General features: G+C 44.6%; 1 long non-coding RNA gene across 2 annotated transcripts in view; it reads left to right on the top strand.

Moving 5' to 3' along the window:
- LOC135255835 (uncharacterized) overlaps positions 1-24,339 on the top strand; it is a 50,453-nt gene extending 26,114 nt beyond the window's left edge. For both annotated transcript variants that reach the window (XR_010330290.1, XR_010330291.1), the window contains 2 exons: positions 21,818-21,906; positions 23,804-24,339. This is a non-coding gene — a long non-coding RNA (uncharacterized LOC135255835). The remainder of the gene's footprint in view (positions 1-21,817; positions 21,907-23,803) is intronic.
- The last annotated feature ends 848 nt before the right edge of the window (positions 24,340-25,187 follow it).

The following is a 25,187-nucleotide window of genomic DNA, read 5'->3' as shown; positions in this document are numbered from 1 at the left end:
CCTATATGTCTCCTAACCATTACACAGTCAAATATGCCTCACCATTACATCCTCACATTACCAAATACCAAAATTCACATTATCCCACAGATCACTACCACACAAAACCTGGGTATTTCCAATACAAAACAATGCACTGTAACTGTGCAGTGCAATACACCATTTGTAATGATTGAACTGCGAATGTGGATCGTCAACAAAAAGCTGAACACCAGAAAGTTTTGTGCGTAGAATACTGCAGGTGTGACCAGGACCTTAAGCGGCATTAGAGACTATCGAAGCGTTCAGGGCCAGGCACGGCACCTTGCTGTAGATACACAGCAGACTGTGCTCAGAATTATGGGCCTTGTATTCTGAATGCCATGCCCCCCCCCAGACCCCCCCACCCCCCTCATGGATGGAACTAAAGAAATATAGGAATCATTAAGCTGGGTTAATGACTGCAGTTCCTATGTTGCTTTAACCTCTGAGGCATCAGATCGTTGAGGGGTGGGGCTGTGCCTGGGATTTTATTGTTAGCATTACAGTAGAGTCCCCCCCCCCACCCCACGCCTTTTTAGGGGAGGTGGGGGTTCACTGTACCCCAGAGTAAAATGCAAATGAGAGGCCGCGCGGATCCCCTTTTTCGTACGATGGCAGAGCTGCCTTTGCTCGCCGTTGCGAGTGCGTGCCACTGTTTGCACAAGCGCTCTCTCCCAGAATCCCCGCGGACTCGTGTTCCCAAAAAACAAGTCTTGAGTTTCCGCTCCCGACCAAGCCATCCCCGCCATCCCGCCATCCTGCCCGCTTCCTGCCCACCGTGAGAATCGTGCCCCCGCCCCCCCCCCCACCGAACCGCTCGCTCAGGGTTCGGCAGGGCAAAGCGCTTTTTTTTTTTACGAGCCGCGCAGCGACGTGCAATAATGCATCACACATGTCCGCTGGCTAGAGAAAAAAAAACAAAAACCAACGAAAAAATACCTTACGATGCGCCAAAAAAAAAAGAGAATTCCTTTCCGACCCTCCTTAGTGGCGCGGGGCCTGGAGGCTCACACCTCAGGGGCGAGCGGAGGAAGTCGTTTTTCGGGAACTCGCGTTTTTTTGCGCGCAGTCCTTCTTTTTTTGGGCGGGTCCCGTCGGCGGGACCACACAGCGAGCACCAGGGGCGGCGGCGGCGATTTAGCGAGCGCCCGAGCGGATGGATATCTGCCGGGACCTGCCGCGCGCGGAGCGGCCCGTAACGGCTTCCAGCCGCCGGAGGGGCCCGGGAGGAGGGCTTCAAAGCCGCCGCCCCGGTGCTCCGGAAGCTTCCGGAAGGGCAGCCTCAGGCGCGGCGGCTCGACGGCGAGCGCGACTCAGGGCCCCCGCAGGAGGAAGCCGGGGGGGGGGGAACACGTGGGCTGTCCTGAGAGCTTCTCCAAACTGGAGGGGGGGGGGGGGGGGTGGGGTGGGGTGGGGGGGTGCGCTCCACGGGCCCAGTCAAAAATACTTCCTCTCCACCCGGATCAGCTGACGGGATTTATCATTCCTGCTCTCTACACCTCGTAAGTTTGGAGCTGGTGGGACCTTGGGCTGTGCTGCAGCAGGGGGGTTGGGGTGGGGGGGGGGGTGTTGAAGGGGGGGTTGGGGGTTGGTACACTCCGGGTCTGTGTTCCGTGTGACTTGCAATGGAACAAATTGCAATAATCTTGCAATGACAGTGCCACCACTTGTTGCGTCCCCCCCCCCCCCATTTACTAACATAGCATTACAGGCACTTGGGGGGGGGGGGGTTTGAACTAACTTTATTAGTAGTTAAATTATGACACATTGTCATTACAAAGAGCTGAGATCACAGAGATGAGAACGTCCGCTTTGTGCCAAAAAAAAGAGATACAAAATGAACACAAGGACTTTATTCACGACATCGACCATTTGTAATACCAGTTGTTATCCTCTATTTTTGCATACTAGGCTTCCACCATTTTGATTTCACTCCACAGATATGTCCATTAGTCGGTATGCATGTGACGTTAAGTCTGTTCAAATTCTTCATAATGACAAAAAAGTGAATATGTCATTATCAATAAATATTCACACCAGAATAAACCAGAAGCGAGGGACATAGCTCTCAACTTTCACCAGGCTTTAAAAAAACAATTAGAAGTTTTGCTAAGATTAGTGTATGTGCGGCCACAGAGCACATCTCAGTATGCCCTTTGCAGAACCGTCCAAGGCTGAATGATTCCTTTTTTTTAACAGCTAAAATGTTTCTCAGTGTACAAGTGTTTAACGGCATGGGCGACGGGCGATGGAACATGTTGGGTCTACACATGTTCCCACTAATCGGAGAATCTGGAATTCATTTGAAGATCATCTGCATAGTATTTTATTTTATTTTTTGCGGATTTCTTTTTTTTTTTACTCTCCATTCCACAACATTCAGAAAGAGGATTTATTCATTTCACCCAATTCCAGGGTCTTTTTTGAGCCGCCGTTGTTTTATAGCAGTGAATCCTCTCTGGTCGTCTCCAGACGGCCCTGCGTCTTATTTTATTCCAGAAACACCAAAATGCTATTTCCTGAGAAGAAAAAAAAACTTTAGATTTAAGAGCTGTTGGGCCTGTGGAGTTACAGTCTCTTTTATGTCCCCAGTATTTATGAAGGCCTGGGATACTCGGGACATATTTATGTGGTGAAACAGTGTTGTACCACACTTTCAGTAATTTACTGACCTCTCAAAGACACACACTCACACACACACACACACACACTCACTCATACACTCACACACACACACACACACACACACACACACACCCTCTCATCACACACCAACACCACCACACACACACCCTCCATGCACACACAACACACACACACACTCATGCACACACATCACACACACATCTACCATTTCACCCACACTCAACACTCTACCTACTCCACACACACACACACCTATACACTCACACACACACACACCCTCTCATGCACACACACACACACACACACACACACACGCACACACACACCCTCTCATGCACACACACTCACACACACACACACTCATCACTCCACCCTCTCATGCACACACACACACACACACACACACTCATACACTCACACACACACACACACACACACACACACACACTCCCTCTCATGCACACACTCATACACTCACGCACACACACACCCTCCCATGCACACACACACACACACACACATGCACACACAGGTTGCAGCAGTACGCTGCTACGGCATTTGTCACCGAGGACTTCAAGATGCTACGTTTCTCCGTACTTACGCGCTCGTACGTTATTAAATAAAAATAAGTAAAATAAATAAAAACGTAGGACGAAAATAAGAAGGTTCACGGCTTCCTCGTTCACGAAAAGGTATGTGGCCAGGAAGCCTGCTGTGCTGCTGCGTGACCTTTACAGCGGCGGGCCGGGTTCCCAGGGGCAACCAGCAGCCGCTCTGGAGCACTGTAGGGCCACCCCCCCCGAGGACCCGACGCGCTGCAGCATAGCTGGCTTAATGAGTGCCTGTTCCGGGAGCACACTTTCCCTTGAAGGGGGCAAGGCATTTAAATAGGCGCTTAAGCTGGAAATCGTTTCCAGTTCAATCAATATAAAGGTCTTAAACAGCCCAAGGGTATATTCACTGAAAGCTTGTTTTTTTTATTATTTTTTTTTGTGGCCAGGATACTTCAGTGTACTCCTGAAAAAACACAATAGGGTTTTATGTACACGTCTGAACTGGCATGATAAGTAATAATAATAATAATAATAATAATATTGGGCAGATTTCGAGTTGCTGTAAATAGCCTTTTTTTAAAAAAATGATGGAAATATTCAACTTGATTAAAACTACGATGTTAATAAATTTAGTAATAAGCCTTTAATTAAACTTCTTGGGGAAATTGATTGTTTCATGTCACACCATATTAATAAAGCATTTTCCAAAAAATGTAACACCTGGATATGTCTTAGAGAGGTAGGACCCAACCCTCGTGCCTTTTGAGAAAATGGTTCCACCTGAGCTCAGTGAAAACCCGGCAGGAGAGACAGGTGATTTGGGAAGAGCTGTTGCGCACGGCTACTGTATGTGAATTACCCAGAGCAATGGCATCTGTGCAGCGAATGAATATGTGATGCCTGGGCAGAGGGGAGCAGATTCATTCGGTATGGGTCGGGGGGTGGGGTTGGTGGCTGTGGGTATAGATGCTCCCCTTCCCTCTTTCTATCCTAAATCCCCCTCCAGCCCCCCTCTGCCCCCCCCCCCACCCCCGGTAGAGGCTTCTCCACGCCTGGTGGGGTCCCGAGAATTCCCCCAGGTCCCCGGCACACAGCCGCAATGTCACGTCTGAATGGCGGTATTAACCGCGCGAATTGCATCACTGTCCAGAGTGATTTATGAACCGGGCATTTCTTCACAATGGATTCTAAATGGGTCTGTAAAAAATGCCACGGGGTCCAGTGTGGGCTCGGGCGACGGGAGGCGACAGGCGGAGGACACGCTCCCCCCCCCCCAACCCCCCCACACCCCTAACCCCCCCACCCCCCCCCCCCCCCAATCCCGCTCCCTCCGACAGCGCACACGGGCGTTAAGGGCTGTTTACGCTCACAACTTGTCATGCGCTATGTTTTTTTTTTTTTGTTTCCCCCCCCCCCCCAGTTCTGACACCGCTACTTCTTTACCGCGGTTGCCGCCGCCGCTTGCGTTTAATGTAATAACGCTTTTGAAGAGTTAGCGACGACGCTACACGGCACGCCCATTAGCGGCGGGAACGACGCCGTCGACGTCGAGCTGCTATTCATACAGACGCCAGCGGAGACGTCCTTTCAGAACGCACAATGGACAGCAGTCAGCGGCGTGCGGACCGTATGATGGATCTTCATCGCTGAAAGGCTGTTATTCTGTGCTGTTTTTGGCCGGCGTGCCCAAAGCGTTGGGTAACAGCGTGCGCCCCGTCCTCGTGTTCCGATCGCTGGTCCCAACGGCCGGATACCCCGCCCAGGCCACGTTGTGCTCTGCGTCTTTATAGACTCACTATGTAGGTCGAACTGTTGAGATGTTCGTCAGAGCCCTCGTTCAGGAGTTCATCCGTCATCAAAGCTCATTTCTACCCTTTTTGGGAAGGGCGAAAAGAACGTTCCCTGGCCAAAAAATAAAAAAAAAAGCTCTTCACATCTTCGTTTAATTTATGTGGATCGTCACTTTAGTTTCACTCCAGTTGCTATGACTTTTGGATTTCAAAGTCTCTGAAGAACATGGCTTATATATTATTCAAAATGGGAAGCTATGTGCTTGTGTTAAATTTTGTTGTTATGACTACGCATCACTTTCAGGCACAAACTCAGAATCAGCCTTTCAGGGAGATTGTGGGAAATCTTTATTCTTACAAAACTGTTCAATTTCCAGGGCCTTCCTTCTCAAACATAAATTGTGTAAATTTCTGAAAGTGAATCACAAATTAACTTCTATCCTGGTGTGTCTCATGGCAGAATTCCCTTTTAACCTTGGAACTGATCAGAAAGGTCATCCGCCGGTTCCTTGCTCAAATTCAGACTGTTGAACATATTCTTGTTCACCACAAAGTCTGCAGCTGTTTTAAACTTTGGCGGTTGGCAGTTATTTGTACAGAATCATGTGGGTTTCCATCTGGGGTGGGGGGACCGCTGGAAACACTTCTGTCAATCAAGTCTTTCAATGCTTTCTGCATTCAAGCGGCCTTTCCTGTTGGCCCAAATGGGCACCAGAAGGACCACAGCTTTGCGTCTACACATCGCACCGTTGTCACAAGCAACCGGGCCGACAGGTTTACAGCAAGCCGCGTCTCTACCGCTTACTGCCCTGTCGGCAGCCATCTTTTCTCTGGCGTAAAAATTCCACGGAACACGGTGACTAACGGTCCCCATGGCGACCGTGATGGCTAGCCGTGGGGTCAGGGCTTTGATCTCTGCAGACGGGGAGGACAGGCCGGAGGCGATCGCTGACCGCTTTTAAAAAATTCCCCGGCGTCGCGCCGCAACAGGAAATAACAGCCTCCGCGTTCTGTTCTTATCGAGGGCGACTGGCTGAACGTGCACACGCAAAGGCTAACGCACAGAGCAGCGGTCACGCCGAGTCTTCAGCGTCAAAATCCAATAGTAGTCGACGGTACATGGACCTATACATGCATAGGGGCGGCAGTGTAGTATGATGGGTCGTGGACAGGTCTTGTAGGTCGCAGGTTCGATTTCTGGGTTGGACACTGCTGTTGTACCCTTGAGCAAGGTACTTAGCCTGCATTGCTTCAGTATATATCCAGCTTGTATAAATGGATGGAATGTAAATGCTATGTAAAAAGTTGTGTAAGTCGCTCTGGATAAGAGCGTCTGCTAAATGCCTGTAATGTAATGTTTGATCAAATGGTTCCCATTTGTACTGGTATGTAGACAATGACGGGATTTGGGATGGACTCTCATGTTGTAAATGGCGTTCTTTTGCTCTTAAAGTATGAACAGAAGATGCCTTGCTAATTTGTAAAAATGAGAGTGAGGAATTTGACAATTATTCATTCATCGAGGACATGGGTAGAGGTCTACAGGTTTCTGACACAAAACTGACCAGGGCACAAAAGGATAAAAATAAAATTTCAGTTAATAAAACGTAGAAATTTAGGAGTTAAAAACACACCATCTTCGAAATTCATGCCTTCATTCTTCAAATTGAAAGGTTCAACTGTTAAATGTAGAAGTTGTGTTTATTTGAAGAGAAAAACATTCCTGTGGTTGTTCTTTCAGAGTAGATGTTTGTCAAGGTTTATCTTACAATTTCCTTTACACTGATTGATGAGCTGGGTCTAGAACTTTTGACAAAAGGACATTTCTGACATAAACCTTTCAGCGAGGTCCTGACCCTCCCTCAGGTGGGTTAACCGGAGTCTTCATCGACAAAAAGAACAAAAAAAAAAAAAAAAAAAAAAACTCAACAGCACTTCCCTGTTTTATTCATAACCCCTCTTCTCTTTCACTGACAATGTGGGAATACTTTCGACAGATAGACAAATACCGAGTTACAGAATACAATAGAGCTTGAGTTGTTATTTTACAACCCCGAGTATTGGGAATAAAAACGAAAGAAAAGAAAAAAAAAAAAAAAAAACATTTCTTTATGTCTCATTTCTCAGCCGACAGCCTCCGCAGTTTAATTAGCTTAATTAAGCTGATGAAGCCGCCATGGCGTTAACGAACAGGACGGAGCGCGCGATTGGCTTATTGATCGCCCGCCGTGGGTCTCGGGCTGCCGCCGGTGACGCGTTACCCTGACCTCGGCGCCAGCAGATTTCATATCGGATCCTAATTGTGGAATCGCTTGCAGAAGCGCCGAAAACGGTATTCCTCTCTCTCCCCCGCCCGCCCGCCCGCCCTCGCCCGTTGTCTCGTTAACGGATGCCTCTCGAGCGCCCAGTATGTCCACGTGTGTGTGTGTGTGCGTGTGTGTGTGTGTGTGTTTCTCTCGCTCTCTCTCTCTTCCTCGGTTTTGTTATCCCAGGGAAGGTAACTCGAGATTCGGCTCCGAAGAATTTCCGACCGTCTTATCTTTCCCATCGGCAGGTGTTTTCTTTAAAGGGCGCATAGCTGAGGGGCGAAGGATCATGTCAGGGGAAATGCTTGTTTTCATTTTTTTCAGATCCTCTTTATGGTAAAAAAAAAAAAAAACATTCGCAAAACATTTACATTACTACAGTCTAGGAATTTGGCAGATGGCCCTTAACAGAGAACAGAACTCAACCAGAACAGCTTAAGAAGAGTGCAGTAAAAAAAAAAAAAAAACCTTAGGCAAAGAACAGAGGCGATATGATAAGTTATCAGTGTCACATTAGTCATAGTAGCTATTACATCAATCTGCAACGTAACGCTAAGCTCCATGCTCGGTGCAAGGAGGGCGATCCATGATGCATCGCTCCACGTCGCAAAAGGAATTTGAGGGCTAAGGAGTTAAACGTTGCGTGATTGGGGTTATTCAACGTCACATATCTCAGTCCTCTGCTGAAGAGAGGCAGCGTTGTCTATCCTGAGTACAGCGGGGACCTCATTCAGCCACTAGGGGGCAGGGCAGAGAAGGGACGTGAGTGAGAGAAAAAGAGTCTTTCTGGAAGAGACGGCAAGGATGACCTGAGCGGTCTGTCTGGCTGGAGTCTGAGATACGAGGACAGATCACAGGTAAGAGAGAGAACGCGACGAGGCCCGCAGTGCAGTGTAACGGGTGAGGAACCGGGCTTGTAGCCTAAAAGCCGCAGGTTCGATTCCCAGGCAGAGGTGGACATTCCAGGGGTCAGAAAGTAAAAGTCCTGCCGTGTATTACATCCACCCCTGAACTCAGCTGGCTGATTTAGCTCTACCTCCTGGCTGAAGAATGGTGCTCCTTAGCAAATCCAGGTGACTGGAAGAAAACCCTGGGATGAACTTTTACTTTCTGAACCTGGATTGTCCACCTCTGTGTAGGACACTGCCAAGAGCTTCAGCTGAAATGACAGTAATGTAAATGGCTCCACTTTGTGCTCCATATGTTAGTATCAGAGATTTTTTAATTTTATTCAGGCCAATAGCCAGTGGACTACAGTGAATGGTTAGCCAATGGAGATCGCATACCGAAGGTCATTGGAACAACTACAAAAGACAGGTCCGATAAGGTACAAAGAAAAAAATATTTACTTAAATCAACACTTGATATAGTATATTTTACACTGGTAGAGTACATGTGCATCCCGTGTGCACAGGTATAAACACTGTTGGTTTTGAATTAACACTGAGCACTAGGTTTCCCATAAGCACTGTTGATGTGAAGCTGGACTCGACTGCCTCAGTGCTGACGATGCTGATTTAACCCTTCGCATCCGTGTTTCATAACCATGGACCTTTACAGGTTTTTATTTTTTTCCAATTAAATGAAAAAAAAACTTTGCATAAAATGTTTATAAGTCACGCACGCGCGAGTCCTGCCAGAATAAATTGTGTTAATTTATGCATAGCTTTGTCTGAGAGTGAATTGGCTTCAGTTCCGGGAGCTGGGAGGTTAAAAACCTGAATATTTATTATTGGACTCAATCTGAATTTTAAGCAGTGAAGATGTCTAAGATCATAACAGGTTCTCTGCCAATTGATATGATATTTGACATTTAATTTGCAAAATGTGACCCTGGAGGTTAATAGTGTTTCCCTGGCTCTGCGGCAGAGGTATATAACCCCATTCTAATGATGTCTTTTTAATATTTTGTGGAGCAGTAAATAATTCTTATTCAGAACCAGGACCGATTTAATCGGCTGAAATCCACCTACCTCGTTTTACATTTTTAATTTATGAACTTAACACAATAGAAACAGTTGATTAGATGTAATTTTTTCAAGAGTAACATTAGCAAGTGCAGATTGGCTAATGTAGCAAAATTGGTAAAAGTAGCACTACAGTATTATACAAAGTGGTAGAAAGCACAAGTACATGACAAATAAATAAAAAATGATACTGTGACAAAATGTCCTGTGGGAAAATAAACTCTAATAATCTGATAATGTACATTTTAACTTGAATTGAGTGCCTTTCATCCAGTCTAGACTCTTTTAAATTCCGTTGAGTTTGAATTAAAACTGGAATGTAGCACTATGTACTGAATTCCGATGTGATAGCATTAATCCTTATGCCGTTCAGTAGCACTGATACAGCCTGCTAGGTTTTAGAAGCTAATGTGGGGATGACAGGTGGTACTGAAAGGAGAAGAATATATTAGCATCCAGAATGAAAGGTTGGGCCTGAAGAAGACTGGCCTGAAGTTACACTGTAACAGCGTGCTGAAATTAGTTACGATAACAGCCAAAATACTGTAACAAGGAAGCAAAATTGCAGTTACCATAACGACATAGCCAAAATTAAAATTACTATAATGTGGAGGCCAAATTGCAGTTACTACTGTATAAAGAAGCGGCCACATTAAAGTTACTGTAAAAATCTGGCCAAATAATGCTACTGAAGAGGCAGTCAGATTATTGTTATTCTCACAATTTGCTCAAATTACAGTTACTGTAAACATGATAGGAAACTTTCAGTTGCCCTAACGAGGCCAAATTAATTTCTTAACAAGGCAGCCAAATTACTGTTACTGTAACGGGAAGCCGAAAGTTACTGTTACCATAACATAGAGGCCAAATTAAAGCTACTCTGACAAAGAGGTCAAACTACATCTACTGTATAGGCAGCCAAATAAATAAGTAAATGCACTTTGTCTTGAAATTTACTAATAAACAGTACATATTCATATTCATATATGGGCATTTAGGGGTTAATATTATCCTTGATCTCCTCTTAAGTTTCCTCTACGTGGAAGTAAAAGCATAATCGATGCGAATGAATTTTCTGAAGCTCGTTCTCCAAAAATGTTTCATCCTACCCATATATTATTTCCTTTCTGATTAATGTGGGGCATTACCCAGCCCTAATCGCCATCGAACCTCCCTCTGTCTGAGTTTTACAGTCAGCGCAAGGCTATTATACATTCAGTGTATGTTCTGTCCATTTCATGTGAGTACAGGTACACTACAAAAGGATATCCACTCCTTCCAGGTTGTCTAAAAGATAAGATGGGGGTGACATCCATCGACTTTTTATAGCTGCCATTTCTTTGGTTCAGTCCAGGAAAAGTTTGTAAACCAACCCTCCCCCCGGTATCAGGGAGCAAAGCAAGCACTTCAAATAATTCGATGCCCGAACCGAGCTGCCCCGAAAATATACCCAAGACAAACGGCAAAGCATCAATTCCGCTCTCGCGAAAAGGCCACAGTGTCGCTAAAATGCGTTTCCATGACCACGATTCAAAAAGGGCACTTGAGGTGGCATGACTGTTATAGAGAGGGAGGTGGGCATGAGACTGACTCGCAGCTTCATTAGCCCTGTGATCTCAGATCCCGCTTCGTCTGCTTCATTGGCCCAGATTTGACCCGCTAATTGACAAAAGAAGCCAAATGAGATTTTTCTGAGTATCGCAGTCCTTTACAAAAAAAGCGTGTGCATCAGGCTTCCAAGATTGAGGTTTAAGGTGTAGTAATACTAATGTAGAAGCAGCACAAACTGAATTATGTCATTAAAAGGTAGACACTAGAAATGTGAACAGGCTATGAGCTACACATTCATCGTCCTGCTGCAAACTCCAGTTTAGACCTTCTGGGATTCTAAGATGATTTTAGCTGGTCTGTGGCTGGTAAAGCTGGTCTGTGACTGGTCAAAGCTGGTCAAAGCTGGTTAAGTTGGCGTTGGAGTAAGGTGGTGGCCAAACGGGTGGACTACTACTAACTATAGGCTGGTCAAGTGGTGAACAACTGGTTGACCAGCTAAATCCTGCTAGCGAAAAAACATCTCAAACCAGCTTTATCGGTTAACTGGTCGATATCAGTGAATACGGACAACACATTATACATTTAAGGACCCACAGGAGAACAGGTTCAAGTGTTCGATCGGTTTCTTTTTCACTTGTAAGTTTGATCCGAAAAATATTGTGCAGCAGTGAGGTACAATTAAAGATGCAGAAATATGTAACTGATGCTGTGGAAGAGAGCATCTGCTAAATGAACAAGTGTGTGCATGTCAATGGCAATGTGTGTGACTGAGCAGTGCCAGGCCAACACTGTAATCCTGCATGAGTAATAGAGTACTCTTAGGGGGACTTATACCTGTGTGTGATGATGCATTATTCATCCTAACACCACTGTGCAGGGTCTGCGTTTATAATTAATACTGAGAGCCCTGTGGAGAGAGGGGGAGAGAGAGAAAGGGGGGGGGGAGACAGAGAGAAGGAGGGAGAGGGAGAGCGAGAGATAGAGAGAGAGGTGGGGGGAGAGAGAGATAGAGAAAGAAGGGGGTAAATGGTAAGGTCATGAGTTCTTTATATTCTTAATTTTCTGCCAGTTGTTGCTCACTCTTAATGTTATATACACTACATGGCATTGCTCCCATTCAGCCAGAGGAGTGTTAGTGAGGCTGGCCACTGATTGGGTGATCAGGCCTGGCTCGCAATTGATCCCAGAAGTGTTGGACGGGGTTGAGGTCCGGGCCCTGTGCTGGCCAGTCAAGTTCGTCTGCACTGATCGCGACAAAACCTTTTCTGTATGGACCTCACTGTGTGCCCGGGGGCATTGTAATGCTGAAACAGGAAAGGGCCTTCCCTAAACTGCTGCCACAAAGTTGGAAGCACAGAAACGTGTAGAATGTCATTGCATTAAGATTTGCCTTCACTGGAACTAAGGGGCTGAGCCCAAACCATGAAAAACAACCCCAGACCAAGGGGTGTCCAGATACTTTTGGTCATATATATATCGCAACTTCTCCTGCTGGGGTTCAATTAATATCGGTTGCATAACTTTGGATTTAAATTAGCACCTGCATATTGTTCCCTTTTTAATCATTGACAATTTAAACTTTGGCTGTGCTTCTTCGCTGGTCGTAATTAATGTGCTTCATAGCGAAATTGACATGATTTATGAGACATTTTGTATGCTGGTTGAGTTTGCTGTGGAGATCATGCTATGTGCCGAAACACATGTTTTATTTAAAAGTACAGGACGGGCGAAGAGATGTCTCACTTTTAAACATGGCGGCTTTGAGTAATGTTACCCAGGAGGACGTCAGCATTTCTGTAATTTCAGCATTTCGGTATTTCTGTAAACTGAAGGCCTGAAGAGGGTGCCTCTGTCCCCCCTCCCTCCCGACAACCTTTCCCAAAGTCATTCTGAAAGGAAGAGAGAGAGAGAACTAAATCGACAGAAAGCATTGTGTGTATTAAATATGACCTTCTGTGACTACAAAGGGGGGAATGGGGATTGTTAAGCTTAAAATTTTTGCTGACACGGGTGTGGGGCTGGATGGCTGTAGCCTATGGGTGGTATATTTGAGTAATTTAGCTGTGTTTAAATAGCATGATTAGACCCTGCGTCTGTGCTGACGTGGTGCGTTGATGAGATTCCTCCTTTCTCTCAATCAGAGCTGCAGTTCCTACAACCAAACCTAACACAAATTCATATTTTTTTGTTGCGAATAATTATTGGCGTACTTTCATTTTAAAAGAAGCGTGTGCCTTTCTAAGAACAATACCACAAATTGTATTTATATATGTATGTTATTATATTTATATTTTTATATTAATATTTATTTATGAATTCACATCTATGGGCAGATACGTAAGGCATATTCATTCTGCATGCACTGAAAGTCTCCTGAACGGGATAAATTAAAGCCTTCTGTGAAAAATAATGACTTAATCATAATTGACGGGAATTTTAGACTGATTTGAACTCTTAGAACGGTATGGGATTTGGCCAAATATTTTTTTGTATGATTTATGAGAAAAGATGCGAAGAGCTAACAATTAATTATATACTGGAATTGTGAAATAATGTGTTTTCAAAAGTAGCTCGTGAGCCACAGTTTAAATTAATCATCTGTTTTCTTCTCAGTAAGATTATTCACCTCTCATTATGAATGAAATATGTTTTCATTTATGATTGAAATATATTTTCATTGCAGCAGTCATTCTTTCATAACAACAGACTCTGATTATATGGTGAAAGGGGACACTGTTTTAACCACTTATGTATCACATTTGATTTTCTTCAGTGAACAACATTTAGTAAAATATCTGCTTTTCTCAGGACTTGCCCGGAAGACTTTCTGTTTGAAAGAATATATATTTATTTTTTTATTTTAACTATAACCTGTATACTGTATACAGATGACACCACCATAACAAACAAGCAAAGGAAGATAAACGTACAGACAACAGACAACTAAAATAAGTTTGACTTAACATAACCTTCTGACCTCACCTATGCTTACTGTGTGAACTGGACCTAATGTGTTCATGGCTATGAATAACTGTTACATAATGAGTATTGTACCTTATCGGACCCGTGTTCTGCAGTTGTTCCAATGACCTTCGGTATGCACTTATCGTACTTCGCTTTGCATAAAAGCGTCTGCCAAATAAATGTCATGTAATGTAACTGTACAATAAGAATTGTGAGTAAGGTCGACAAAAAAAGTGCACCAGATCATCTATTCATACCATCAGAACCACAGAGCTTTAAGCTTTCATGCAAGAATTAATTAAAAGCAAAGTAATTATCTTTTGGAAAGGCTGAGTATGCACCCAATAGGATATGGATTTGATTAGACAGTACTTACACTCACCTCAAACCAACCAGGATTTACGTGCTTAATTACCCTGTAAGACATAAATCAGCTCTAAAACACGTTTTTGGATGCACTGCCATTTCCGTGACCGTACTAATATTTTTCCTTCACACATCTGCCTGTGTGAAGAAAGACTAAATGATTATGTGTTCTATTGCCAATAGATATTAAAAAAAAAGAAAAAAAAAAAGATTATTAGTTGTCATTAATCATTCTTTATGTTACACAGGCCAAAGCCACGGTTTGCTTTGTGAAAATTCTGCCCTCATTTTCACCCAAAAAAAACCTTGGGCCTCAAGAGAGACCTCTCGGGTTTGCTTTTCTCATAAGATGAAGCCGTTCCGCCATTTTAATGTGCCAACACTGTAATAAGCGGAATGGATAAATACACAAACGGAAAATGGATGCCGGCGAGTGGGAGTGGGGGTCGGGGTGGGGGTGGGGGGGGTTCAACTCAAGCTTTATAACAGAGTTACTTCTGTACAATTTCCAAAATGGAAAATATTTAAATATAAACACTGTGGATGTGCAATGTTGATACCAATTAGCCTGTGGGTTGTGCTGGGCAGATGTCTGTATCTGGGGTGTACACTTTTTAATCCAGGGTCTGTAGAATTACCATATAACTCTGTCAGTAGTATGTAACTGCATAATAAAATCAGTACATTCTGGATATAGTGAGGATGAAGCCGGTTCTTTCAGTTATGTATGGTAAGTGCGTGATGTCACATTTATATTGGCTATGCCGCTGCACACATGCAGAAATTTGGAAGTGTTATTGCTTTAGTCATAATGCTACCTGAACCGAATCCAGCATCCCTAATCAGGTTTGTGTGAAAGGTTGTGCTATGTGTTTAGTCTTAGAGATGAGTTAATATGACAGATAACTGCATGAAAGCTTTTGTGGAAGTAAAGACAATTAAATTTGCTTAGCAAGAAAACTTTCAAACATTTGTCATGAAAGCTGGCACTGTATATCATAAATAAATGTATCAAGCTCTAAAGAGCTACAGCATTGTACAGGACTCTGAGTGAGTAATGACTTTGCGCAAGAACAACTTTTTTAAAAAGACTTTTTGCAACTCATCCAACATTTTGCAATGGGCAGATAATAACATTAACAGAAAATCTTGGGTTAGAAATGAAAAAAAAAAAATCACACAAAAGTTATGCTCTAAGCCCATTTCAGTCATACAGAATCGACTAGAATTTGGCATTGTTAAACAGTTTGGCGCTTTTTAAACCGACACATTTATGACTTACTGGAAATTCCCGCTCTAAATGAAGGAGTTTGACCTTTGACCTCTGATGTCACACCGCAGGCCGTAATGACCACTGTTGTTTCTTGTGACAAGGCTCCGAAGGGAAATTGGCTGTTCGGGTCTCACAAATGCAACACCTATTTCTCCTGGCCGCGAGTTTTATTACTGTCATTATTATTTTATGCTTGTTCAGTGTCCAGGGTGACCTTTCGCTGGATACATCACCGATGCAATTCACAGCAGCCATTTTGCTCAGAACTGTGTGTTGCCTCATCTGGGATTCAAATGGACAACTTTATTGACAAGCGGCCAGTTCTCTACCTGCTGTAGTTCGGGTTTAGCTTTCACTCATACCTGTAATTGCACGAGTACCCTTGGTAGATACAGGTACGATCTTCTGCTACAACATACAAAGGGAAATAAACTGTTTTAGCTTTTTACCGAGACATAATTAATGGAGTTTCAGTGTAAGCACAGTTTGCTAATATTTAAGCGTTAATGGCATGATAATATTGGTGAAAACTTGCGTTTTAAAAAAATCCTTTAGGGGACAACATAACAGTATTAGCTCGCAGGCCTACTGTAAGGCCAGCTGCCAGAACGTCGTAGCAACAGCGGGCTTCCTTCAGTTTCCTTTGATAGAATAGCAGAGAGGACAGCTCTGTTAGCGTAGCGTCCTGTTCGTCCCATTCATTTGGGCAATGTCAGGAGCCCTGGGTGGAGCGCTCGCCGTCATTCATCACAATCACGTCCCGATCCCATCAGTTTTGTCCTGTCCGCAAACAGACAGCGCCTTAAACTTAATCAGGTTCCTCCCCCGTCTGAAATATGCAGTCCTTGTTAGCGAAAAAGGGTGCAGAAATCAATAGCGCTTTCTCTGGCCGCGATGTTCCCTATTAGCCAAATTGCTGATACGGTGGGTACACGGTGAAAGACGAGTTTTTAAAAAGCGAGGGGACGTAAAATGGAGGAGATGACCGGAGTCGGTTGAGTTTTATTTAATAACGGATCTTTACGCGTCTGGGTTCGGGGATAGGTGTCCGTCTCACAGCCCTCCTCTCATTTCAGTGTTCTTTTTATGGGAAATTGACCCTGGGCATTGTAACCCTCTAAATGGCTTTATAAGCATAATAAAATATCTGCGTTTAAAGAGAATCTAAAATGGCTGGCAGCCGCGGGAAGGCCGGTGGTAAATCTGCCACAGCCGATCCTTTGTCTTGGGTTTTGGCTCCCTGGTGTTTCAGACGGTTTCTGTCTGCGGCAAAAAACGGGCGGCTCCCTCTCTCCTTTTCCTTCCCTCTTTTTTCTTTCTTTCTCCCATCCCTCCATCCGTCGTCTGCGTAAAGCGCAGCTCTGTCGTACGGACGGAGAGATCCGCGACGGAAAGGAACCTCGCTGTGTCCCATCACCAGAGACACAGCCCTTGTCCACTTTATCTGTGGCACCTTCATTAGGGTGAACATATGTTGGATTTAAAAATAAAGAGGGCAGAGGTAGGCAGGAATTATGAACAATAAACTGGGCTGCTTATTTTTTTATGTACGGTCTATGGAACGAGCAACACCAAACTGGTATTTTTAGGAATTTAGAAATCCCGCCTGAATGGATATTTTCAATCCCAAAAAGAAGAAATGTCAGAGAAAAAGAGGTCATCTGGTAAACCTGAGCTTGCGCTCTGGTGTAATGACTCTGAGCGTGGGGCTGGAACAACTGTTGTTTCATTTGATATTTCACCCAATGCCCTGATTGTCAGTGACAGAAAGAAAAACACGAGTGTAAAAACCATAAAGATAAAATGGCAAAAATGAAAACCTTATGAAAAAACCTTATGAAATTGGTTTCTCTGAATTTAGAGACAAAGCATATTGAAGCTACTGAACCGGGGGGGGGGGGGGGGAGCTTTGTCACTGCCTGTCACAGTTCTAAAAAGCTGTTCCCTTGTAAGTAATGTCCCGGGACCCATGCAGGTGGGTGCGCTGCCTCTCGCTGCTCCTCACAGGAGGCCATTTTTAATCGCGCCTCATTAATACGACGCAGTTTTTCATACTGTCAGCGAGGGTGTGGTGAGGGGGGGGGGCACTCGAACGCATTCCCCGCATTCCTCCCTCATCAGCCACCGCCGCTGCCCTCCCTCGGACCCAATCCCCCAATCACGGGGCAGGAACCCATCCATCAATCAACGTCAGACGTGCTCCCAGCAGGCTCCGCCTCCCCCCCCCCCAGGCGACGGGGGTCAGAGGTCGTTCTTCCCCTGAATGGACGGCGTCGTATCACACAGGCCGAGACGGGGCGAGCGAGGCGCCGGGCGCTAGCCGAGCGGAGTTTTTAATCCGCCCCCCCCCCCCCCATTGCGCCATGGCGGTTTTACGCTCTTAACCTCCTGTCTGTTGATTTGGCCTCTGTGTATTATTTCATTGCACCGCGCCGATTAATCTATTTTGTGTCAGGTCTTTTGTTTAAAACGAGATTTTCACTACTCACGCACAATCAATTTTCGGTGTGCAACAAGTAAATGTAACCTTTATTGAGCTCATTATAAACTCTGTTAGAGTTGAATTAACACTGAGCATTTTGCTGTGTCATTCCAGTTCTTAAGTTCAGCAGGATGGACAGGAAGTGAGCTAGATTCCCCGAAAATGGAAAAATTTTATCCCAGAAGAAACTAAACCAAACAAAACCCTGTCTACACTGTCTGTGGTCTCTTTCCTCTCCAACCACTTCAGGACAATACAATACCCATCGGAAACAAGTGACCATAACAAAAATGCACACACACACACACACAAAATTCCCACAATGAACACTAAGTGACTTCAAGAGTTTGTATTTCCCAGTGTGTTTCTGTGTGTGGTTATTTCTTAGGAGTGGTGTTGCGGAATTGCAAACCAAACAAAAAAAAAAAGAAAAAAAAGCTGATCTCTTCACAGTGAACCATATGCAACCAAAAGCTCCACAACCACCATCGCGATTACATCTGAATCAGGCCTACAAACACTTCCGCCATTTTCGCTTTTCATTCTCTGAATACCGCGGCTGACCGTTGCGGTTTCCCTAAAATAGACCCTGGAACCCTTGCCCTCAAGACGCAGGTTCATGCAAGCAGACATATTCATTTATGCTTGCTTGTCACAGTTTAAAATCGTATTTATTCAGAAAAGTAGTGGCGAGATCTCTTCAGGGCCTTTGTATAAGCTGTACGTCCTGTAGTGAGGGATTTTTACGTGCTTACAATAAATAAAAGAAGACGTTTGTGCTGAGCTCTGTCTTTTATCACAGCACGTATATATTTTCCGTTCTTGATGTCAAACCTACCTTTTTCCCCCTTCGTTGTCAGAAGCCATCATTTCATCCGTGAGTTTCGAGGGGGGGGGGGGATCTTGTCAGGCCGAGCTCCAAGCCGAGCGCGGTGTCAGGTGACAGCGCAGAGACACGCCCCGTTCCGCTCTCTCTCTCTCTTAGCGGGCGACGCATAAATCAACCGTGTCCGTTTCACCCCGGCCCGTCCGTCGTCCGTCTGCGCTCAGGTGCGGCCCACCTGGGGAAAGGGAAGCTCCTTTTAAAACCTGCCGTACCCCCTGCCTGAAAGCACAGACCCTCCAGGCCATAAGCAATTAAGGACTGAAATGTGTCTCATCCCTTTGTGGCTAACCAGGATGTTAGGAGCCGGAGTTCAGTTCAGGGTGAAAGGCTTCAGCTCGGTCATATATGAATCATTCATTCACAATCTGGGACATTCAGGAGCATATTTTTATTTTTTTAAATTACTGGAATCTTTTCCTGAAGTGGGACATGCTGCGTCTTCTCCTGATTAAAGCCGTTGTATGAATGTGAAATCCAAATCCAAATTGAGTACACAGGAAATATAAAGTTTTTTTAAATTTCATAGTTCGTAGTGCTGACAGGTTAGAGATCAGTAGTTTGGCAATAAAGGAAGGTGAGGTAAGGTGAGGTATCTTTGAGTTTTTATTGATTATAATTGTGTGACTTCAAGGACAGTGGATGGATGAGCTTCTCAAAGCGCATTCATATTACGAACTAATTTGGAGTTTTTCCCAGATGTGCTCCGTGGAAACTCATTTTAGATCTAATTCATATGAGGTCCCTCTTCAGATTTGGGTACGGTCAAGCCAAAATTATTTCAGGATCCCTTAAAAAAAAAACGAAGATACATCAGAGAAACAGAATTTTTCTTTGAAGTTGAGCAGGACAAAAAAGAGAAAGCTTGTTCCTTTTCAAATTTGTGGAAACAAACTAAAATACACTGCAGTAGTGATACACCGCACTGTGTAAAGGTTTTGTGGGCTATCATTTCTTGTTTGGTGGCTCCCTGGTGCTTTATTGACAAGCCTGTGATGTTTCTGCTGAAGTTTGTTGCAGGCCAGGCAATAAATGTCAGAAGATATTTTGATAGTGATCCTGTCCTGTTGTATAAATGTGGCAGGAGAACATCGTTCAGGCTGTCCCTGCAGAGTTACTGTACTGTATGTGTTCTGGGTCACCAAAAAAAGCCCTGAGTTTTAAAAAACTTGAGCGAACTTTTCTTGGAAACTTGCGTCTGTTCGGCATGAATTCCACGTGATTCACCAGACTTAAGCTCATCTTCAATTCTGGCTGAAATGAATTGATGGGGTCAGATTCAATATGGAACGATTATTTTCAACATGAACAATGTGCTTTGTGACTTAGCAAGTCTATGAACTGAAAATAAAGTTTACAGTAACAATTAACAGATTTTAAGTTGATAATGAGCATTGACATTCTAAATGAGCTTTTTACGGCAAACATCTGTATAAATTACATAACGACCCCTCCCCATATAAGATGAAAGGATAGTCCATATTGCCTCAACGTCTGATTCCTCCTCACATTTGAAGTAAAACAAAAATTTAAAGCCTAATTGCGCAATGCTGTTAATAATCATTTTTTTCACTAAAAAGCAAAAATGCCGAACATCTCTGGTGAGTGTTCCATCACCCTGTTAAACTAAGACTCCACAGGCAGTATGGCTTCTTAACTTGGTGGGTGTTCTTCATAAGCTTTATCCACATACAATCTTTGGCATTCTGCTCATGCTTGTAATGTACAGGTCTGGGGAGTAGGATTTGCATGTTAAAATTTTGTACCAAAAAAAAAAAAAAAAATTTAAATAGAACTAAAAACAGTATCAGCCACTTACATCTGAGTAGTCAGATAAAAAAAAATGCATTATTAACTTATGCTATTTGGAACAATAAATATACTGTCAGCCACGTTGTGCTATTTATATACACTCGAAGCGCAGTACATTTCATCAAAGAAAAAGAGAAACATTCTCCAGTTTTTGCTTTTAAAAAATAAATAAAATAATGCACACACACAAACACACCTGACTCCTGTTCTCCACACATTCCAGACCTTTGAGCGAAAGGCTGCCGTTGGGCTGGATGCTCTGCTTGGCCGAACGGAGCGAGAGACCTGCTTTCAAAGGCGGACGAGAAGAGGGGGAAAGAAAGAAAGAAAGAAAAAAACCGAAATCCTTTGATTTTAATTCCGCTTTAAAAAAGAGGGAAATTCTCGGGGCCCGGCTCTTTGAAGGGGTACGGGGGGGGGGTACGGGGGGAGCGGGGACGCCAGTTGGAATTAGCAGGACAAGGTCAGGCTGTCAGTTAGGAGAGGGGCGAGGGCTGAAGGGAATCTCGCGTCCCCTCTGAGCTTATCACATCCACGGCCCTGTCAGCCCAGATACGTCAGTACGGCCGAATAAAACAGAGGGGGGGGGGGCGAATGCAAAAGATCACCCGCGGCTGTGGGCTGCAAAACAACTAAAACAGCACGTGTGCTTCGTACTTTCATCTGTAGTACACTGCTAAATGTAGAACGCAGTCTGAGTAATGGGTGGTACAACTCTGAGAGGAAATGAGTAGAGAGAGAGAGAGAGAGATCGTGCAGTAATGAACTGTAACTAGATGACGTGTATTCGGTTCAGATAGAGGGATGAGACGTGGGATGGGTTTCCACTGTTAAAATGCGGGAAAATGGAATGTGTTCTGAATTTTCAAAAAGCTCAAAAACAGGATGTCAACGAGGTCTACAATCAGGGCAGTCTCCGCGAATTGAGCCTCAAAGACCACCTGCGCGCCAAACCTCTGTTTTCCCTGTTACTAGGCAACCAAACTTTTAAAAGTCAACTGCCAGTGTCGACCGACTGCACGGGAGCTCTTTTGTCTGGGAGCACGTGAGGAGGGCCGCAGACAGTCGAACGTGTCCACACCTCTTGCTTTTGGCTGCTGATTCCGCCGGGTTTTGGGGAGGGGGGAGGGGGGGTGCGGTTATTGGTATAGGCGCGACCTCTGACCCCCTCCTTTCTCTGGCTGTGGTATGTGGCTCTGCAGGGGGCGGCCCAGCATGTGCGGAGCGTCTGGAGCTGTTTCGGTGCCAGTGGGACGCGGGCCGGGTCTGCGAGAGCCACGTTTTTCCCAGGGTGAGTGCCAACTTCCTGGCCTGGCTGTCGGAGACAGGGGAACCGCCAACCCTCCCGGCCCCGCCCCCTCACCTCTGTCCTCCATGAGTCAACATAACACCCCCCTCCCCTACCTCTGTCCTTCGTGTGGCGAAAACGAAACCCACAACCCTCCCCACCCCTCTCCACCGTAAGACAACCGAACACCCCCCTCCACTCCTCCACCTCTGTCCTCCGTGAGACAACCCTACACCCCCCATACCCCCACCCCTATCCTCCGTGAGTGAACCCCGCCCCCCCCCTCCCCACCACCCCACCTCTGTCGCCCGTCAGTCAACCCCCCACCCCTCCCATCAATGTGTTTCCTGAACCCAGGACAGTGCAGGGCGGGGTGAGACGGGACCATCTGCACCTCGACCGCGCCCGTTCGGAGGAAATATCTGTGCTTTCATGTGTGTGTGTCTCACTTTGGAAAACTATCTCTGATCCTTGGCCTCCATGAGTTTCGGGAGGGGGGGGGCGGAACAGAATGCTTAGGTGGGTGAAAAGGATCTCTTTCTACACACAATGCCTGCCACAGAGATGATTCAGTGGAGACCAAGTTTATGTCCTCAACACAAAAATAAAACCAGACTGAAATGCCAACATTAAATATGCCTATGAGTGTGCTCTATGAGTTCACGTATCAGACCAGGGCTTTATAATAATTCAACCTTCATGCCAAATATTATGCAGCTCTGCTGGGCCACAACTGGAAAATTCATACCGACTGCTCAGTACATTTGTGATGACCCACGTTTACGTACCTAGCGTACCTCCAGAGCTTTTTCTGTAATTTTCCATGGGAAAGAACATCAAGGATACTGTATCTATTAATTCTCTACCGATGACAACTCACACACGCTGCTGACGTCAGTTTCCTTGGTCAGTGGTTTAGTTTGGGAACAGAGCTTGTAAGTCCATCGGTTTGATTCTTATGTGGGGCACTGTCATTTGTCCTTAAACATGCTACAAAACCTGAATCGTTTCAGTAAATTTCCAGCTATATAAATGGATCGCTTCTAAAAAGAATGTAAGCAGTGTAAGTTGCTTTGGATAAGAGCGTCTGCTAAGCATTTACTGATCACGTGAACTTGTTGATTTGAACATATGTATCGACAACAGGTGCAATATTTATAATGAATCGTTTATATGTAAATTACAATGACAAACAACTATGTGTGGCTTGGAAATTACATCGACATATTTTGCATTGTCTGAAAAATACAATTAGCATTTAATTTTGAAAGTAAATAACAAAACATGAACAATTTATTGCACATTTTAGTGTAAAAAATTATATGTTGACTAAATTGACATGAACGTGACATACATTTTTCTTTCCGTCAAATGCTCGTTTCATAAATAGACTATTTATTACACCTAACAGAAGGAATGGAGGCCTTGACAAATCAAGACTGAGGCATAACAACCCAACCAATTTTTTTTATTTTTATCTCAGGAATTTGAAAATGTACGTAAGCTGTTCATGACTAGAATGACATGTTGCTGGCAGGTCATTAGTGAGCATGTGTGAACCTTTCAGGGGCTCGATGAAAATTTCTCTCAGCACGGTAGTAGGTGTGTTTACCATTTCAGCAGACTACCACTAAAAAAAGAATAACATTAATGTAACCCCATCACACAAAAAATGAAAGATTAACATAAAAATAAAGATTATGAAAAAAATCTTGCAGTTTATACCCACCCACACACTTAAAAAAATACTGTGTTTTGATATCTCATTACATTGGACAGCGGTTATAGAAAACATAGATTTAGCTTTTCTAATGATTAATGCAAATCTGTTTTATTTCAGATCTGTGTGGTCAGATCAGTTTTCTCTCTCTCTCTCTCTCTCTCTCTCTCTCTCGGACAGGCCACATAGTCTTGAGTTGCTAACTTCTCCTTTCCCAAGACCGCTGTGGGAGTTTCCTGGATTTTGTTTTTAAACTGTCGTCGTCGTCATTCTCCAAGAAAGCCGCTGATATAAATTATGAACATAACAAGAGCCGAGAACTGTGCTATTGCCCAACCATTTCCAAGTAATAAAAGCACGGTTTGCATTTTATTTTTTATTTTTTTGTTCTTGAACATCCATGTAGCTGATAACATTTCCATAATTGTTATACAATAATAATAGCCAAATTATTAGACTAAACAAAGATATTTATTTATTAAAATATTTTTATTATTATTTACAATACAGAGAGCTGGAGGGTGTATTTTGTTATAATTATTAAAATCATCTCTTATCTTCATGGCTTTTGAAGACATAATTTTGATAATTATGATGCTGGAATAATGTTATTCATAATGTTTGAGACCTGTGCTCTCCCCACTCAGTTTTCACCATGCTCAGCTGAACACGTCAAACAGTGTTTGTTTCAAACTCAGTAAAGAAGTTTGACAGCCCCTTGATCTTTCTTAGATTATATGAACTGTAAAATGATTGATATGTTTAGATGTATAAATATGAAATACAGTATGTGTCCATTTATGCAGATAGCAAAATTCCCTGTGTTAACCCTGATATCTCTTCCTCAAAAAACATGGGGGGGGGGGGGGGAGTGGGGGGGGCAGGTTGATGGGGTGATGGGACATTTCCGAGATTGTCATCTCCCAGGTTCAGTAGAGTTTGGGCAGCTTTTGAACTTCTTAAGCCCTGCATCCTGTGGGAATCTGATGTGTGCTACAAGTAAGCCACTGTTTGTGTTCTGTCTGTCTCACCCAGCCCATGCAATTAACATAGTCTACATAACCTTCTCATGATCCACTGCAACCCCCCCCCCCCAGGAACCCCCCCCCCGTCACCTCGAACCGCTGCAAAAAACCAAGAGTCGCAGACATGAAAATCGAGAAAATCGACACGCGCCCGAAAAAACGTCGTCGCCACTCCATCGCCGCGTCTAATGGACTCTGACAAGTGACACGGCCCAGGGCTGAGGCCGTGATTGGCTGAAACAGGAGGCGCCGTAGCAACGGGCCGCTCTGAGAGTGTGTCACCAAGCGCAGCGCATGCTGATCCAAACGCAGAGTCTCAGAGAGATGGCGGCTTCATCCCCCCCCCCCCATCCCCCCCTCCGTTATTTCTTGTCTTCTGCGTCTGCCCCTTCTGGCGAAACTGTTGCTGTTGACGCCGAGGGAGATGTGGGGGGTGGGGGTGGGGGTGAGGGGGGTATAGGGGTCATCTGCTGGGGGGGGGTTACCTGCTGCACAAGTGAGAATAGCAGAAATGAGAGTGGTAAAATCCTAATGCCTCT

Source organism: Anguilla rostrata, chromosome 5 (assembly GCF_018555375.3).
Source record: "Anguilla rostrata isolate EN2019 chromosome 5, ASM1855537v3, whole genome shotgun sequence".
Lineage (NCBI taxonomy): Eukaryota > Metazoa > Chordata > Actinopteri > Anguilliformes > Anguillidae > Anguilla > Anguilla rostrata.
This window is presented reverse-complemented; position numbering and strand designations above follow the sequence as displayed.